The 19,366-nt window shown below is 37.9% G+C and overlaps 1 long non-coding RNA gene across 1 annotated transcript; it reads left to right on the top strand.

Moving 5' to 3' along the window:
- Positions 1–17,851: 17,851 nt before the first annotated feature.
- Positions 17,852–18,616, top strand: LOC147530949 (uncharacterized). Its single transcript, XR_015228340.1, has 3 exons — positions 17,852–17,965; positions 18,316–18,382; positions 18,480–18,616. It is a non-coding gene; the product is annotated as an uncharacterized LOC147530949 (long non-coding RNA).
- The last annotated feature ends 750 nt before the right edge of the window (positions 18,617–19,366 follow it).

Genomic DNA, 19,366 nt, shown 5'->3' with positions numbered 1-19,366 from the left:
CCCTTTTTTTAATGAAGACACCATCGAGAGCAACAATCTCATTGTGTTTCGATGATTGGCGAGAAAACCCCGTTCTTCTTCTTGAAGAACTTATGTCTAACACGCTTTAGACATTAGAATAATTGACAATTTAAAAACTCCTTCTAAAATAATATCCATATCCAGATGGACTCAATTATTCACTATAGCTTTTTAGGTTTTTAGTGGATTGGCAGATACGTATTAGACTTTGTGTTTTGGAAGACCGATGACTATCGAACTTATGATCTCATCATATTCTTTAGTCATCCAGACCCACTTCTCGATTTTGGATTTGTTTCCAAAACTTCTCCATAATCAAGTCTTATGTCCATTCTAATCACACTAATCGCGGACTTTCATGTCTAACATTATTTTCTGCGATTAACTGAACTCTTGTACTCTTACAAGATTTAGAATGACTAAGTCGGATCATCCGTTAAAATTACTTAAAAGTTAGATAGCTCTTTTAAGAACATCATAAAATATCTCATATTTTATTTACTCCCATAATCTCATTACAGAGTCATTGTTCTAAAAAGAAAAAGAAATACTAAAACTTCTTTAAAGTATTGCCTATCGAGTCTATGATCCTTCTTGAGCTTTTCCAGCAACTCTTGCCTTCTCAGCTTTCGACAGGTTCATCTCCTCTTCAATAAATACTCAGCTCCCTCTTGCTCCTGTCATTCATAATGATAAGAGTCTTTTAGGTATCACATACCTCGAGGAATGTGTATTTAATTGAATAACTTTTAATAATTTTTACCTTGACCGGAACTCCCAGCTCCGTTCTTTCTGTCTTCCAGGAATTTTGGACAGTTTCTTTTCCAATGGCCCGTGCCATCGCAATATAAACACTTGGAATCAGAATGGGTACTTTTGTTCATGGCAACTTCTTTACCTTTCACTTTACCCGTTTTCTTCCTTTTGAATTTCTGCTTCCCGTCCTTCTTAAATCCCTTTTCTTTATGAACCATTAGAACTTCTTTCTTAGGTTCAGCTATTACAATGTTCTCTTCGGCTGTTTGGAGCATAGCGTGTAGTTCTTCTAGAGATTTGTCCCAGCCATTCATATTATAGTGCATTCTAAATTGATTAAACCCACTATGAAGTGAATGCAAAATAATATCAGTGGCAAAATCTCGGCCATTATCGACTCCCAGCCGATTCAGTTTTTCAAAAAGACTAATCATTTTGAAAACATGTGGCCCTACAGGCTTTCCCTTTTCAAGACGCATATCCAATATCGTCCTTGAAATCTCATACCTCTCCATTCTTGACTTCTTTTGGAACAAATTCCTAAGTTGTCGAATCATGGTGTAGGCATCCATTTCTATGAACTTATCCTGAAGATTAGGTTCCATGGTTGCCAACATGAGGCATGTGATGGGTTCGGACCTCTTCCGAATGTTCCTTTCTTGCTCCCTTTCTTGTTCAGTCGAATCTTCATTGAGAACAGGAATAGGTGTGTCTAACACGTTTGCCTTATGTTCGGATCTTAGGACAAGTCCTAGATTCCTTTCCCATACCATAAAGTTGTCACCATTCAACTTTTCTTTTTCCAGAAGCCAGCGTATGCTGCTTGAGTCTTTCGTTGTCATAATTAAACTACATGTAAGAAATGCGAAAGTGATTAAACTTGTTATCCTGGCAATTTTTCTTAATTTGCCTATATTATTCTACTTTTGTTGTCCCCTTAGAATAATATAATTCCAAGATCCCATTCCTGTGAAGCTAAGCGTACTTTGGCACTGCCCTTAACTTCACCCTCCTGGGTGAGTAACTCCTTACTGATCATATCTCATATGACTCTCGGTTAACGATTTAAACATTAAATCGTCCTTTAGCCTCGAAGTCCAAAACCCTTTTGCTGACTCGTTTGAGAATAACCATTTAGACATGTAGACCTCTTCATAGATCTACCCGTATTGTCCCGAGGTAAAAGATGGCACCCTGCTTTGGCATGACCCACCATCGATGAACAAGGGCTCAACAGGTGTCTTAATCTGGGTAGGCTTTACTCAAAATTCCTTTTGGGACTTATTACGTAATTTATCAAGTTGCGTTACTGTGAACTCTTGCATAACCATTCATGATTTATTACGTAAAAGTTTATGTGGGTTTGCGTAATGATTTGTTAAATCTTAGTATTACCCCTTAAAAGATCCCATCTTTTAAGTTTATTCCTTGTTCGCCTATGGTTCGATTGGATCCATATCCAAGAACCTCTATTGACTACTCCCACTTGAACCATGATCTCATCATTCAGTTCGTCAATAGATTCTAAGACCCTATACTCTAAGTATTATTCGGGCACAACTCCTTGTGCTTAGAACAAGAAACGATAATCCTATCTAAAGGTATACTATTCTACGCAATCACATACATCCATACATACAAGAATATGACAATCATAATAAATAAAGTATGTATCCTAGATTCGTTTCTAGGTTTTGCTATCGCATAGCTATTTGTGGGAATTTGTGACATCTCTATGTCTAATGTTTCTAAAGTTTCGTATTCTCAATACTCAAACTAGAAGCACATTATGTTTCTTCCTTAATTGTTTCCAAAATCAATATAAGGAAAAACTCCGTTCGGGTTCTCCTCTAACCCGGGTCTATGTCGGAAAAAAAAAATTATGCTTGGAACCGGGAGAAAAGTCTGAAAAACTCCCTTTCAGATCATGGCCCAAAAAGGCCCTTGAGTCCCACTCAAAAAGATCTGAGTCAACCCTGGTCAAAGTCCCTTGACTGGTCTCTGGTCAACTCTTGACTCAACCTGGTCAAGGTCCGGTCCTAGAGACAGCACCTTCCTGTCGTGCTTGGTCTCTCGGGCAGACGCGTCCTAGCCCAGCTAGACGCTTCTGTCCTAGGACAGACCATAGACATCTCGGGTGAGATGTCTAGGATGCGTCCTGGTCGCGTCCCAGACGCGTCCAGACCATCCGGTCGCCTTATATGCCTCTCGGATGCTTAATCCGAGAGCTGTTGGAACTCCCAGACGCGTCCCAGACGTGTCTGGCCCTGGGACAGTACATGTGCCATCTCGGATGGTCGGTCTGAGATGCACCCGTGCTCCACAGTCGCGTGCCAGACGCTTCTGTGCACAGACGACGAGGCCATCCTATCTGGGATGCCTTCTGGACGCGTCCAGACGCGTCCTAGACGCTTCTGGATGCTCCGGTCGCATCTGAGTTGCGTCCGAAAGCTTCCAGTCGCATCCGAGATGCTTCTGGTTGCTCCAGACGCATCCTGGATGCATCCGGACACTCGTCCAGTGTCTCGGTCCTAGACCGAGACTCTAAATAGGTTCCCTCGAGCGCGTCCCAGACGCGTCAGGGATATCCGAGACGCTCCTGTGTTGGAATCCTATTCCGTCTCGGACTGGGATGTCCCAGACGCGTCCCACGCGCTGGGACGTCCGAGACCCGAGAGTCTCGGACTCCTAGTCCGTGTCGGACTGGGATATCCTAGACGCGTCCTAGACGCTCTGGGATGTCCGAGACCCGAGAGTCTCGGACTCCTAGTCCAGCTCGGACTAGGATTCCCGGTCCTTCACGGACTGGGATTTCCAGTCCCGTGTCCCTGTCTGTCTCGGACTGTCTGTCCGAGACGTGCTGGTCCGGCCCGGACGCGTCCTGGACGCGTCCTGGCCGGTCCGGCCAGTAGGGTTTCCAAACTTTTGGAAATCCAACCGTTCCAACTGATTTTTCTTTTGTTTTTCTTTGTTCCAGCTGCTGTTAGGTACTGTTTTTGATCAATTCATCAACCAATCTTCATGGTTTTGATGATTTTTATCAAAATTCTAATATCCTCAAGCTTGTTTATGAAAACTCTTTTCATAAAACTAGGTTTCTAGTGTTTCTAGGTCATGAATCTCATCCAAAACCCTAATTTGATCTCATCAAACTTATGTTTAAATCTCTATTCAAACATTAAAACACTAATATCTAGTTGTTCAAGTATGAATCTAATTCATCTAGTCAAAGATAGTTCATGCAAACGGCTCGTGATGCCACTGTAGGGGAATAACCTAGTGTATCTCATACACCTAATTGAATAGTGTTGGTAGCGGAATCTCAAACATCGCTTTCCCACTATTTCCAGGATCTATACATGAACATACCAATGAACTAGATTGGAAAGATGATTACCTCTTAATCGCTTTCCCACGAACTAAATTCCGATCAGTATTCGGAAGATAAGAGCTCCAAGTGTAGCTCCTCTACTTGAGACACCGAATAATGACTTAAACTCCCTCCTTTCAGTCAGCTAGGACCTTCTTGAAGGTTGAGATGAAGAACTCCTTCTTCTTGACTAGATACTTGAGAAAACTCCTTTTCTTTCTCTCTCTCTGAGATGTATATTCTGAAACTCTTTCAGTTAACTCTCAGACTCTTGAGAATTTCTCCTCTGAAATTCTTCTTTCTTTAGGTTGTATAATTAGGTATATATATAGAAATCCCTAGAAGAGGTATTAGACTTAGACTAGGATTCTATAAACCTAATTATTAGGCAACACCCAAACTACCCTCCATTGGGTCTCTTTAAGTGACCGGCCAACATAGCCCTTTATGGGCTTCCTTGGCCAGCCCACTTAGGGCCTAGCCGGCCATCACATGGCCTGCCCTATTGCCTGGCCCGGCCATCACATGGCCGGCCTTCCTAAAGCCATTCCGAGCCTCCCTTTTGGGCCCGAACATGTTTATCTCTTCGGACTTCTCCGAATCTTTCAGGGCTTACCAATAACGGATCCAATCCACTTATTTGCCATTATCCATCTAGTCAATTCTCTCCGTTCAAATCATTACTCTGTTGTGTAACCCTTGTAGGATCCGGTCTATGTTAGCCGCGAATCAACTCTTGATTCGACGATCGTAGTTGGCTTCTAGCTAAGCATTACGACCCCTAATTGGACCGGACTAATGATCTTCCGAATAAGGTCATTAAGATCCTAATAGCCAAATTGCACGCATTGCATCCTTGGTCGAAGGACACTCCTTCGGAAGGATACCATTCCTTCAGACTTTAGGCATCATATCCTTCAGTTACTGCATTAGCCTGGTCCATCGACTGTTTACCCTTCGGGTTTGGTTCTGGTTGACTAGGAAACATCCCCTGTTCTCTCTGCCTAAGGGCTTCTTTAAGTTGACCTACCTCGATTCTTAAACTACTTATAGCCTGGTTGGTCTGTTGTACAGCCTGGTTGGTCTGTTGTATAGTCTGGTTGGTCTGTTGTGCAAACTCTATCTGGGTTTTAGCTAGTTGCTTCATGGTTTCTGCTAAAGACTCATTGTTTTGAGAAGGATATTGGGTACTAGATTGACCCTTATTTTGAGCAAAAGGATTTCTAGGAGCATTAAACCCAGGAGGGTTCATGAAATTACTAACCTGACCCTGCTTTTGACCCTTGGACCAAGAGAAATTGGGGTGATTTCTCCAACTCGGATTATAAGTGTTCGAATAAGGATCATATTTCTGACGGTTATCTTGCCTAGAGTTTAGATAAAGAGCATTAGCTTGCTCTTTTTCGTCAGTAACAAAGAATAGGGTACACTTATTCCCTGTATGAGATGGGTCTCCACAGACGGAGCGCGGATAAGAGATGGATTCATTTCCAACACTCATGACCTGAGTGGGATCCTCCCTAACTGCTTTAGGCTGACCAAGCTCTAGGGCTTCTATCCTTCTCGTCATGGCGGCGAGTTTAAGTTCGGATTCATCAACTCTATAGATGTCGCCTTTATTCGGAGTAGGATTGGCCTTAGTAGTAGGTCCTCTAGAAGTTTCCCGTTGGTGGGTTTTCTCGGGTAGATCTTCTAGAAACGTCATGCAGACATCGACGGATTTATAAGTAAATCCGCCACCACAGAATGACTCTACCATGGATGTAGTGGGATAGTCTAGTCCGTCATAGAGAAATTGGACTAGTCTGCTCTTTTCATAACCATGGTGTGGACACTGTAGTTCCAGTTCTTTAAATCTCTCAAGATATTTGTAGAGAGATTCTCCTTCTTGTTGCACAAAATTATTAAGACTTTGCCTTAAAGAGGTGGTTTTGTGCTTGGGAAAGAATTTCAGAAGGAATAAACTGGTTAATTCTTCCCATGTGGTGATGGAATGAGGTTGTAAGGCATACAACCAAGATTTTGCTTTCTCTCTTAAAGAGAAAGGGAACAACCTAAGCCTCACTATATCATCAGACATATTGCGGAATCTTGTAGTCCCACAGATTTCTTCAAAATCCCTAACATGGTGGTAGGGATTCTCGTTCTCAACTCCACGAAAGAGTGGGAGCATTTGGATAATGCTCGTCTTTAACTCGAAGTGAGCCGTGGAGTGGGGTAACTGTATGCATGATGGTTGACATGTTCTAGTAGGGTTCATGTAATCCTTGAGTGTCATAGGTGGATTTCCATCCCTGGCTTGGTTTAGATTTTCACCCATAGTGTCACTCAAAGAGAGATTGGCTAGAAGATTACTTAGATGAGTTTCTCTATTAATGAAACGACCTCTCTTATCACGATATCTATCGGGCATAAACTAGAGCCCAATGACTAAGGATATTCTCAACAAAACTTTTTTTTTTAAATCGAAAACCGAGGAATCACCACGAAGACCCTAGAGGAAAGCAAACACAATCAGTCTGACTCCACCAAGCAACCTAAAAAAAATCTAGACAAAAGACAAGTTGGTCAGATTTCCCTTTAAAATCTAGACAACTCCTATTTCGTAACAAAGCTTGAAATATAATGTTTATGAGGGTTACTCCGTCCAAGTACTACGGTCAAACAACTATTGGAGACGACCAACGATAAACGTTGTGATAGCCGTCCAACCTGGTAACGTTTCCTCTTCTCGAGGCGACCTGATAAAGAGTTGAGTGAACTTTCCCTTTAGGAATGCCCAAATAAAAATCAAGTCCCCGAATTGTTTCAAAGATTCTATGAGCTCGAAAATCTTAGGGGCTAATGTCTAAATCAGATTTTAGTTTTTAGGTGAGGTTTAGGATCGTGAATGTTGTTACCTATTTGGGCAAGAGAACGGTGATGAAATCCGTCTCCTATCTTTCAATTGGGTCATTGCCCTTACTAGAATGCTTATACTAAACAATTCGATCAAAGCAATTAGGCATACAAAACACACAATTACCCACTGACAGGGGCTTCGTGGGTGATTAGAGAAATTACCTCCCGTTCAAGACGGGCGATGACCCTTGTAGACGACCCGGGTCATTCCTCCCTTAAGTGTCCAAACCCGAGGCTTCGTTTGATTTTCGGTTACAATTTAAAAGCCCTCTAATTTAGGGTCAAAATTTTAATCCAAAAAAAATTAAGAAAGTCTAAAGTCTCTCTTTCTCGCCAAAATAAATAAAAACAATTAAAAAAAATGTAAATTTCTTCATTTGAGGTCCTCCTCCTTGTTGCGCCTCCTCTTTAGCTCTTTAGTGCTCTACACACCAAAAATAGAAAAGCAAGTCAAAGTATTCAAAAAATCAAAACTTACCAAAAATAAAACTTTCCAAGTTTAGAAAAAATTTAAAACTAGTCCCCGGCAGCGGCGCCAAAAACTTGGTGGGCCTAGAAAGGTTACCCTAAATAGGTCTACACCCGCAAGTGCACGGGTGTCAAGTTGTAATAAATTCCAGTAAGACCGGTTCGTTCCTCAGAGACTAAGTCAAACTTAAATTCTAACTTTAAATCTAACTTGGTTTTGATGATATAATTCAGATAAAGATAACAGATAAACTTAAATGATATAAAATTCAAGAGATGGAGGAACCTAGGATTTTCGAATCCGTCCTTCTAACCATTCTAACGACGATTTATTATGATTTAATTAGCAAATTCTTTATATAACTCAGATTTTTGGTCCTTGAATGGTCTAAAAATCCGGAAGATTTTATCATGAAAAACAATAAAAATTATTAACAAATCATATCGATAAAAGTAATTATAAAGAACTTCATCTAAAACCCTAGATAAAAGATTAGTTAATCATGGACATTATATAAAGATGAAAGGTTAACTATATAAAATGTGGGAGAAAAGTAGAAAAAATTGGATTTCTTACTGATTTTGCAGCCAAACAGAGCCTTAGGGAAGTGATTTCCTTATGTTTTTCTCAGAATTCTGCCAAACGCACCCTCAGGGAAAACGATTTTCTCGTCTTCCCGGAAATGAATTCTCTGTGGGAAAATAGTTTTCCCACCTATTTTCTCATCTTCTTTACTTACTTTCTCTCTCTACTGTTTCTGTCTCTCTCTCTCTCTAAACCGTCCAGAGATGATAAATAAACTGAAAACTCTTCAAACAACCGAGAAGATGAGATGGAGATAAAGAGATTTGATAATAAATTGCTTAAAGAAATATCTATTTTTCTTCCTTCCTCTCTCTACAGGACACACACTCCCTCTCTATGAATCTCTTGAAACTCTTTCTCTCTTTCTCTCTTAATAATCTTTTTTCTCACTAAAAAGAATTACAAACAGAAGAAGAAGATGAAAGATAGATGATGATGATGATCGAGTGGCTGATCTCGGTTTCTCTCTCTAACTCTTTTCTTATTCTTTAGCCGTGTGTCTTCTCTCTCTCTAAACCTTTGTATCTATTCTTCTTTGAGCCGTGGAGAGATGAGTCGATTTTTCTTGTTCTTGTTGTAAGCCCGAGTGATAATAATTTCAGCTCCCAAAACCGAGATGATGAAGATGATAAGAATGGTTTATTTGGTTTCTGTTTTCTGCCCGTGAGCTGATGTCCTTACTCTTGTTTTATCTGTTCACCTATATAGAGAAGAAAGATCGAAAATCCCCTCCCTATTTCCATCAATCTTCAGCTATATTAGTTGCGGTTTTTAGAGAGAGAAAATATCTTCTCTCTCTGAAAACAACAACTCTATCTCTTCCTCTCTTAGCCGATTGAATCCGGTCCATTTCTTTCTTTCAATCCAAAGAAACCTCCCATAATCTCCTTTTCTTTCCTTCTTTAAATAATCACTTTCCTCATTGAGAAATCTTCACCCTATTTCCATCAATCTTCTCTCTCAGCTTTCGTTCTCTGTCTTTCTTTGCTTTCTTCTCTCTCGGTATCTCTCTTTCTATGATTTTGAATGAGAGAAATCAGTCATACGAGAGAGGGAGAAATGAAGACGAGATTTGGGCGCCAATTAGAACTAACTGGCGCACTTTCAGATTAGCAGGGACTACCGAGTTTAAATACTTCACCGGGGATAGGGCCGTCGGATGCAGCAGATAACGGGAAGGGATCATTAAAATGCATGGGACTACGGATTCTTGGTGGAGCGTGTTTCATTGAAACTGAACTACAGAAGATCCCGAGATTCGTCCCACTAGTGCCCACAAGTGTACCGAAATCTTCTAGTTGCCGTCAGATTACACCACGTCCTCCTGCTAGATAAGTGCCACGTGTCTCTGACCGTTGTATGTTGACATTTGGTCAACTGGGTTTGACCCAACTTTGACCTTCTTTATTTTGCTAATCCGGACTCCTATTCCACTTCCGCTTTCGCCGATAGATTCGTATTGGATTCTACTTTCACATGAGCACTAATATTGACCAGAATACCCTTGTCATTCAAACGACCAAAATGCCCCTCAAGTATGTCTTTATCACGATGTTTTCGCATCGAACTCTTTAAATGAGACCTGAGAAAGAAAATCAAACAAATCATCAGAGTAACCGCTCGAACTGAAGTAACTAACCCGAGTTAAGAGATTCAGATGGGACATTTTCATGTCTCATCAGATCGTTAGGCCAATTGAGATGGGTCTTGATGTTTGTGGGTATCATCTTTGGAAACGCTCCGCGAGACATAACTCGTATTCTTGTGTGAAATCAAGAGAATCAAAGGCTAATTGCATAGATCAATGCAATCGTGTATACCCACGTTAGTGGTAGATTTGTATGTGGTCATGTCTTTTAAGTGATTCATTCTCATGATATTTGTTGATATTTTAAGAGCAATTCTTATATGTTTTACTTCTAAGGCGTGGTTTGTTCCAAGTTTGGGGATGGCGCGAGCTTGGCATCAACTTGGAACCTCTTTATACATGAGCTTTGGTAGTATCATCTTTTATCTCCTTCGGTTATGGTAATATCTCTCCACTCTTCTCTTTAGATTGATGTGTCTCTTTATCTTTTGGTGAGTGTATGCTTAGAACATTGAGGACAATGTAAGTTTTAAGTTTCGGGATAAGGGATATGACCATAATCAATGCATGACCATGGGTTTCAAAGACAAAAGGGTTCAAATTAGCCAAAATTTTGAAATTTTGAGTAGATTTGCATGTGATTCTAGTGATAGTTTTAAGAATTTTGATGCATATGTGTCGAGTTGATGAGTTCTATGATTGCTAATGGCCTTTGCATGAAAGTCGAGTCTTTTAGTGTTTGTGTTGTGCCATGTGAGTGACATCTTAGTGAAGAAGAAACATTTCTAAGAGACCTAGAGTAGTCATTAGTGGAGACTTAACCCATCTGAGAGCTCAAAGCCTAAATTGCCATTCGAGTGTATTCTTCCGCGCTAACTCCGAGTAGAATGAAAAGCTACTCAACCTCGTAACCTATAAAAGAGCTCATTTGATCTCGTGTGCTCAATTTCCTTAGCCACTAGGAGTGACATTAGGATAGCGAATTAACCTTGCCCTTGTAGTCCATGAAACCCAATGAGAATGCCAACTAGAGGAAAGCGGATACTCCATCACCATCCATCATCTTATATCCCGAGAATGAAGACATGCGATAAACGAATGAAGAATGTCAGAAGCAAGTATGCAATGAAAAGTTGATTGCAAGAATAGAGTTGTGTATGTTGTATTTTGTTTTGGTTGATTGTATTTGTGTTATGAAAAAAAAAGGAAAGAAAAAAAATGAAAAAAAGTGATATAAAAAAGAAAAAGAAAGAAAAAGAGTGAAATAAAGTGATTTTTGTGTATGTTTGAGCATGTGTTAGCTCTTTTGCGTGAGTGATGTGATTGTATATATGTATTGGTGTTTTTGTTCATGAATAAGTATTCGAAGCAAGAAACAAATGTTGAGATGCTTAAGAGGTTCTTCCATAATGAAGAGGTCAAAATTCTCGGGAATCCACCATCATCATCTATCTCTAGTATCCGCTAAACTTTAGAAGGCATTTTTAGAGGGTAAAATAGGTGAGAAGGGCGAGTGAGCTTCCCCACTCTATTTAGTTGTTAATTCCTTTTCGAAGATCATTTGTTCCAAAATGTTGTCCTCACCCCTTTTTACGTGTTCAAGTTAAGTGATCGCACTCACACATACGAGCGAACCATTCTTGAGTGATTTCATTTTTGGAGTGTATGTCCGTGAGGCCGAAGTCGAGGCGAAATGTACTAACTTGGGAATCAAGGTTTTGTGACTTCAGAACATAGATGTGCTCATTATGGTATGACACTTGCAATTTAGGGTATGACCATTAATGAAGAAATCTTTAGCTTTCACATGAACTTGTTTACTTCATTCATTATGTTTTGACATGCTTAAACCCTTCACTATACCATGCTTATCTATGATTTGGATGTTGGACTCTTTTGTTTTATGAAAATCGATGTTTGTGGGTATCATCTATGGAAACTCTCACGAGACCACACCCGTCCACTAGGGCAACCTAGGGGTTTAACGGCTTGTTGCATATGCTAAATGCAACCGGGATTCCCACGAAAGTGAGTTAGGTCTTTTCTTTTGTTTTGTTTTGCTCGGGACTAGCAAAATCTAAGTTTGGGGATGTTTGATGGGTCATGAAAATGTCCCATCTAAGTCGTTTAATTTAGCCAAGTTAGTCGGTTTCGAGTCTTTATTATAATAAAATGGTTGGTTTTCTTGATTAGGTGTCTTCTGCAGAGTTAGGTGTGAAAAACGGTTAAAAACGAGGAAAAGATGCATGAAGGGTATTTTGGTCATTTGGAGTCAAGGACATTCTGGTAATTTGGTCAAGATCAGTGCATGGGTAAAAAGTAGAGTCCGAGACGAGCTCGTAGGAGAAAACGGAAGTCAATTCGGAGTCCGGATGAGTGAAAAATGCAAAGTCAAAGTCAGGTCAACATTTGGTCAGCTTTCGGTACAACTTCGGGCATGGTTCTGGCGCGCGGTATACAAGAAGACACGTGGTGCGCTGTGGAGGCCGGTGTATTCAATTCCCGTGTTAGCGTTGAGCATTAAAATGGACCCTTAGAGCATGATTCCGTGTTTCGGACACATCTTAATCCGTGCACCCAGATCCTACGTTTTAATCTCATCTGTTCCCTGCCGCGTTATGAAGATCTGACGGTTGCTGAGTAACCATTTAGGGTTTTCTACTTTTAAGCCCTCCGAATTTGCCTTAAAGGCCCTCCTTTTTGTCCTTTTCAATTTTCAACCAATAAGAATCTATTTCTTGAGTAGAAAGCAACCCTAACTTCCTATTTTAACCCTCTTTCTCCCATTTTCTCTCAATTAAATCCTAAGACCCTAGCCATCAACCCATCTATAAATAAATCTCTACCTCTCTCATTTCTCCCTAGACTTGAAAACCCTCTCAATCCCCTCTTACCTATTTCTTTCTCCAACCTATTTTCTCTACCAAATCCATCTTTTCCATTCTTTTTCCATCTTTCTCTACTACTACTACTACCTCTCTACCAGTACTATTCTTCCATTAATAGTCATCTCCTTCTTTCTTCCATATTCTTCTATCATCTTTATCCCCTTTTATCTCTTCTTTCCAACTTCTTTCTACATCTAATTTCTTTCTTCTTTTTCTTATTTGGGTGGCAATAAAATAGCTATTACTTGGAATTCTTGGAGTAAAATTCTTGGGGACAAATGGAGCAAATCTTGGACAAAATGGAGCTACATGGGTATATGGATTTTGAAGATTCTTGGTGATTTCTTTCCATTAATTTCTTAGTATTTTCATTTATTTTACAATACCAATGTATGTTACTCTAGATTCCATGTATAGTTAACTTAGCCATCTAAGGTTGTAGACGAACCCATTTTGGATCTTTGTAACACTTGTTCTTGATTAATTAAAATCCCTTGATGTGCTTTAATGTCTATTGATTGTTTATCTATATGGATTAGATTTTCTTTCCATTACTCATGCCTCATAATTAGATATTTCATACTTTCGTTAAGTTGTTAGATGGAGTATGCTTTTTAGATGATGGATAATAGTTAAGCGATCCTAATCTCTATAAGGAAGACAATTAGAATTAGTAATTATAAAATTGTTTTATCTAGAACATCATCCGGAATCCAAATAGTTCATTATATTGGATCCGGAGTATATACAAAAGAGATTTAAGTAATTAAGTGTTTCTTTTATAAAGTGAAATTATGCGGGGGATTTTATAACCTTAGATATCTTCTCACCTCTTTCTTAGATAGTTTAGTTAGTTTTATTTGTTTTCTTATTTCTTACAAATCAATCATCAAATTCATGAAGTGGGGTGTGTGTGTGTTTTAGTCTAAGTAGCTATTGACATCTTGATTATTGGGTTAAACTCGCCTTCAATATCCGAAGTTGCCTACGTATCCCTTGGGGACGATTCATGAATTTACTAACATACTATGACTTGATCCCGTATACTTGCGGGAATAGACCTATTTTATGCCCATCATTCTTCTTGTCCTCTCTCTTTAGGTTATCATGGAAGCCTAGAGAAGGTGAAGAAGAAGAAGAAGATGAAAGAACATGGCACTCTGTTTATGCTCAATAGGTGATGAAGCTCCTCCCAGAGACGATCCTCTGCTGAACTCTTTGTCCTTTCCTTCTTTAATGTAGAAATCTTCTCCTTACGAATCTCTCTCTCTAGTGTAACAATCAGCTCTGATCATCCTCTCTCTCTAGAAATTTGAGTTCCCTCTTCATAGAAAATATATACTCATGGAAGTAGATTTCTCTTTAGCTCTTTAGGTAGGATTTTACTAGTTTTAGCTAGGGTTTCATGCCTTCTTTAACTAAGTATTAAGGTTTCTTGGTAAGATGTTGGGGATGATAAAAAATTTTGGTTGAAATGCATGGAAGAAGATGAGATTTTATTTTCATCTATTTTGTTGTTCCTGCCTAAAAAATTTCGGTTTAAATTCGGTGTTTCCTGCCGAAAATCCATCATTTTCTTGTTGTCATATTTTGTTTGTAGTTTTTGTTGTTTCTCACAATTGGGTTTGATTAGATCTTCAGTGTTGTAATTCACAACATTGGCTACACTGTTTTTGTCTCCATTTCCACTAAGATTCAGCTACCTAAAGTGAAATGCACAACAATTTTAAAGTTCGACAAAAGTATAAATTACAAAATAAGCAAGCAGTTTTTTAAGAAATTTTCGGTACCGAATTTTTCTGATAAAAACGTCACCGAAAATGTTCATCGTTTAATTAAAGCAATATTTGACCGAAATTTTGGGCCGTTCATAAAAATGAGAAACAAAATTTGAGATATCTGAGTTTTTTTTAAATAGCCACCACAAATCAGTTTATCTTACCTCTAAAGTTATGTCTCTCACTTAGAATGTTGTTATATGAGTCCAATAAAGAATATTAATTAAGTTCCTTAATATCAAATTCTTTCATTTATAAAGCTTATTGAGTACCAAGTTCCCCCATTAATACACCTTCGCCATTGCTAGTTTCTTCCATTACTAGTGTTTGTGGTAGGTGATTATGAATTGTTTGTTCATAGTTCTGGTGGTGATTATTGGGGTGATGGAGTTTAAGAATGAAGGTGATAAAATATCTTCAATTGGTCCTTCCCAAAATTTTGTTTTAGTCCCTTGGTGCTCTATAAATAACGAAGTCTTGTTCACAGAGAACGTGAAAAAGTTTCTAACCTTTGCGGTGCGTAAATACCAGCCGCCATTTTCTTTTACAAAAATCTCTTGAACCATCACTTTCTCTCTCTACTTTAGTTTTCTAGAAGATAAAGATGAAAAAACAAAATAAATAAGTAATGGGATTTCCATTATTTTCGGGAACCCTCGGTTTTCCATTTGGATAATAACTCCAACAATTACCATCCAACAGCTGGCGATTTGGTGTTATTCAGCTAAAGAGAAAGCTACGGTGTGATGCGACTGTGTGAATGATGTGCAACGCAACCTTCAGACGCCACCATGTGTATGAAGATCCTCTCTGTAATCCATCTCATTCGGATTTGCGCGAGGGAGTACTGAAACTTGGGCACGCGATGCTACTGATCTGATCCCAGGAAATAAATCACAATTCCTTCCAGCTATGCCCCGAAAGTATCCCACACTCGCATCGCTGCCATCCATCTGATGCTCTGTGCACTCGCCGCGTGGCTTTGATAAGCTCTGTGCTGACCTTTGGTCAACTGATTTCGACCCAAACTTTGACCTCCTATAATTTTCTCATCCACACACTGATTTGACTTCCACTTTCGTCATTTGGTTTGTCTTCGACTCGACTTTTCATCAGGGTATGAACATTGGCCAAAATTACAATAGCACAAAATGACTAAAATTCCTCTCATGTGTCTTTCTCTAGTTTTTAACCAGTTTTCGCGCTTAATTCTTAAAAAGACACCTGAGTAAGAGAAACTAGAAATTCATCAAATTAACTTCTCTAAATAGACTAGCTTGCCAAAGTTTAAACAATGAGATGGAAAATTTTCATGTCCCATCATTGATCCTATTAAAATTACAACTAGAAGGACGCGGCTTACATACCATTTCTAAATTCGAGGTTTTCTAGTCTAAACATAACCACTACTTCGATACATCTCAGAAAGAGTCGTATAAGAGTACAGCGATCTCTATACTTTTAATGTTTTGCCTAATTTGCTTTGCATCAAGTTGTAACGTGGTAGCTCATAATTTGACGAATGACGAAATAACCCCTACAAATCAAATCCTTATAGTTTAACCTTTTATGTTAAATTTCATTACTTTTAGTAATTTCTATTACAAGTCTCTTTCAGGTTGTCTTACGGACTTTTTATTAATGACTATTGAATGAAAATAAATTTAATTTAAAAAAGTCAGAAGGGGAATCAACTCTATCGACAGATTTTTAACGTAATTATTTACGGTTTAGTCCGTAAGATGTAGAAGCTTCATATTAGATCTTTCCGCGCTGACCATGTAGACCTTTGATTTTATCAGCGGTTCAGTTGATAAAATCTCAAAAATCAGCTTTTGTAAAGCTGGCGCCGGTACCCACAGTCTCTTCCTTCTTCCTTTTTTTTTACTAATATTGACTACAATCATCATTACAAAGGCATTGATACATCGACACGATGTGATAAGCACGATAATTGCCGAATTACTACTGGCCTAAACTCCCCCAAAATAAAAATAAGAGGACAACATTGGGGTGATCACAAAGCTAACTATTCTTCCTCTTTTCATAGAACCCAAATATCTATATAATAAAACAGAAGGAAAAAATGTTGATTGGGGCAAACATCCATTTTTAATTAACGATATTATTTAGAAGCCCTTTCCAAAATTTATAATATAGCCATTCTTAGATATAAAATAACCTATTTAAAAAAATAACCGTATCGTTCTTAGAAAGAAAATAACCAATTTAAGAAAAAAAGGAAACAAAAGAAATTGCAAGGGTTAAAAAAAGGAAATTGAAATCTCTCTCTCTCTCTTAATAAAATTGCCTTCGTCTTAAAAATAAAATAACTAATAAAAAATACACATATTAAAAAAAGGAAATTGAAATCTCTCTCTCGCTAAAATAACTAATTTACGAAAAATGAAACAAAGGAAATAAATAATAAACATGATATCAGAAAGTTGGGATATCCAGAATATATAACAATAATAAATATGGAAAGTCACGTGTCATGTTTGGATATAGCGCTTAGAGCAATACCATGCGGTGCCTATACACACTGGGTTAAAATTTCGTCAAATTTGATTGATACAACTTTTCGTGCCCTTAGACACGGCACGAAAAATTCAATGATAATATTTAGAATTATTATTAGTTACCAAACAAATAAAAAGAAGTCTGTCATACTTATCCTATGCTCCTAAATGAATAACTTATAATTTCTTACATATATTACTTCTATGACCATCAATATGACCTAAATAGAATTAAGATACTTAAAAAATAAAAAAAAGTTCTACAAATTTGAAAAACTTATAATTTCTAAGCCGAAGTAAAAGATTTACAAATTTTGTTATGTGTTGAAAATGATTTAGATATCTATATAATAAAAGAGAAAAGAAACAAAAAAATAATAACTGACAAAAATCTCTCTCTCTCAGTAAAAAAATAATAACTAACATTTGATTGATATAAGTGTTCGTGCCCTAGGACACGGGATATACCCTAGTAAATATAAATTTCGTAACATTTGATTGATGTAACAAAGTTGAATTATAATAAGAATAAAAAAAAAACAGCTTTCACTTTTAATTAAAATATAAGACAATTTGATAATTAAATAGATCATACTAAGAGAAAAAGATTATATAGAGAATGTAAGGAATTACTATTTGTTGATTATAAACCATGTATCGAGAAGATAAAAAATCATGGGTGGAAAAATGGGCAAAGGGAATTCGATGAGTTACTAATGTAGGTTGCTATTGAATTATGGCAGTGTTGTAATTCAATAGCGATACAAAAATGATGCTATGCCCGGTGGGAATCCCGGCCCCAATCCCGGCGCGCCTATGTGGCGCGCCAACCGGGCATAGCATCTCACGTGTATCAGAATATTTATGAGGGATTCGAAATTTTCGCAGTTGGTCCCTGAAAAGTGGTTTAATTACAAATAGGGTCTTCCATATAAAGAGGTAAAACCCTTTCCAAAACTCCTAATCTCTTTCACGAGATGCTGCCTTATTCTTCCCAAATGGTTTTTTTTCTTCTTCGTCCTAAGTGAGAGAATCAGTAGGGTTTCTTCAATCGCAATCCATCAGATCTATCTATGTACATTTCCAGGTTCTCTGTTTCTCTCTCTCGTGCGAAAGTTTTGCCCTAGTTTCTACTGTCATATATACTTCAGTAATTTTGAAGGGATGATTTCGACCAAATTTAGTTAGGTCAGATTACTTAGGTGATGATTACTTAGGTCAGATTGTTGTATCAACTTATGTTAGATAACTGATTTTGCTAAATTTTTTCCCTATATCTTAATGTGATGATTTTGCCCTAAATTGGTTCCATTTAAGATTAGGACAACCTGATTAATGTGTAGGGTAAGAGATTAGATTATTATATTTTAAGATTTCAGAGTGTTTCTCTTATTGAATTAATTTTTCAATAGATTTAGATGGTGTTTGTCTTTTCAGCTAAATCTCAAATCTTATTTGAGTTAATGTATACCTCATAGTTGGGAGTTCTATCGTTGTTGTGAAGGTAATAAAACGAATTAAACTTTTATTTCTCGTTTCCCATTTAAATTCTAATCGGCATTTTATCTTGTTCTTTAAAGTTGTTTTTGATTAAATTGCAGGATTATGGCGAGGAATCAGAAGGCCTTAACATCGGGAGTATGTAAAATCTCACTAAGTTGTGGTGCTGTGATGTCCTTGTTCTAGGAAGTTTTTGTTTTGAATGAATTGTTTTGAGTACTTAATGTTAACATGGAAGTGTACTCAAATTTTAGGTTTGTAATTCGGTAACGAGTTCTCTACTCAAACTTTGATACTGATTTTTTTTTTGTGGAAAGAAAAATGATACTTCTTGATAAATGAAGTATACAAGGTTATGTACAAATATTGCAAGGAAGAAGAACACCATTGATTCCCAGCTTGGTCGCGGTGAAGCCATCCTAGCAGGTGCCTTTGGGTGCGCATAAGGGGAGCTGGTCCTACTGCCGGTGTTGTTACTGATGATTTATAGAGAGGGGAAGAAATTGGGGATAAAATGGTGGAAGCATTCTCAAAGGAGGGAAATCCGAAAGCTTCAACCGTAGTGGCGACAGAAGAGGCTGATTTTATAGTTTGTTTTGTTCAATGAATCAATTGAAAGTTGTTCAATTCTACAGTAGCTTTCTAGTTGATAGTTTTGTAATTTTAACTCAAAACAATCACACTCAGAATGTATCTCAAAGTTGATAATGCAATGAATCTTTTTGATGAAATGAGTTAATTTGGTATTAAATTTAATGTAATGGGTTTTACTTGTTTGATTCAATGCTCAGGGAGAGCTAAGAGAATATAGCATGTATCTGTGACAGTTCAGAAGATTATATTAGTCCCATTGGTGCTACTCCAACTTACTGCTTTCTCAACTGTTTTTCTTTTCTCTGAACTTTTTTCAGGCATGTTGAGATTACTTTTGTTTCTGTGACAGGAGCTCTGTTCAGCTTTCTAATTATCTTACTAGGAATCATGTTCA

The sequence above is a fragment of the Eschscholzia californica genome, unplaced genomic scaffold (genome assembly GCF_041429995.1).
Source record: "Eschscholzia californica isolate CP2 unplaced genomic scaffold, dmEscCali1.0.p SCAF_6, whole genome shotgun sequence".
Lineage (NCBI taxonomy): Eukaryota > Viridiplantae > Streptophyta > Magnoliopsida > Ranunculales > Papaveraceae > Eschscholzia > Eschscholzia californica.
The sequence above is the reverse complement of the archived record's forward strand: the minus strand, read 5'-3'. Positions and strand labels throughout refer to the sequence as shown.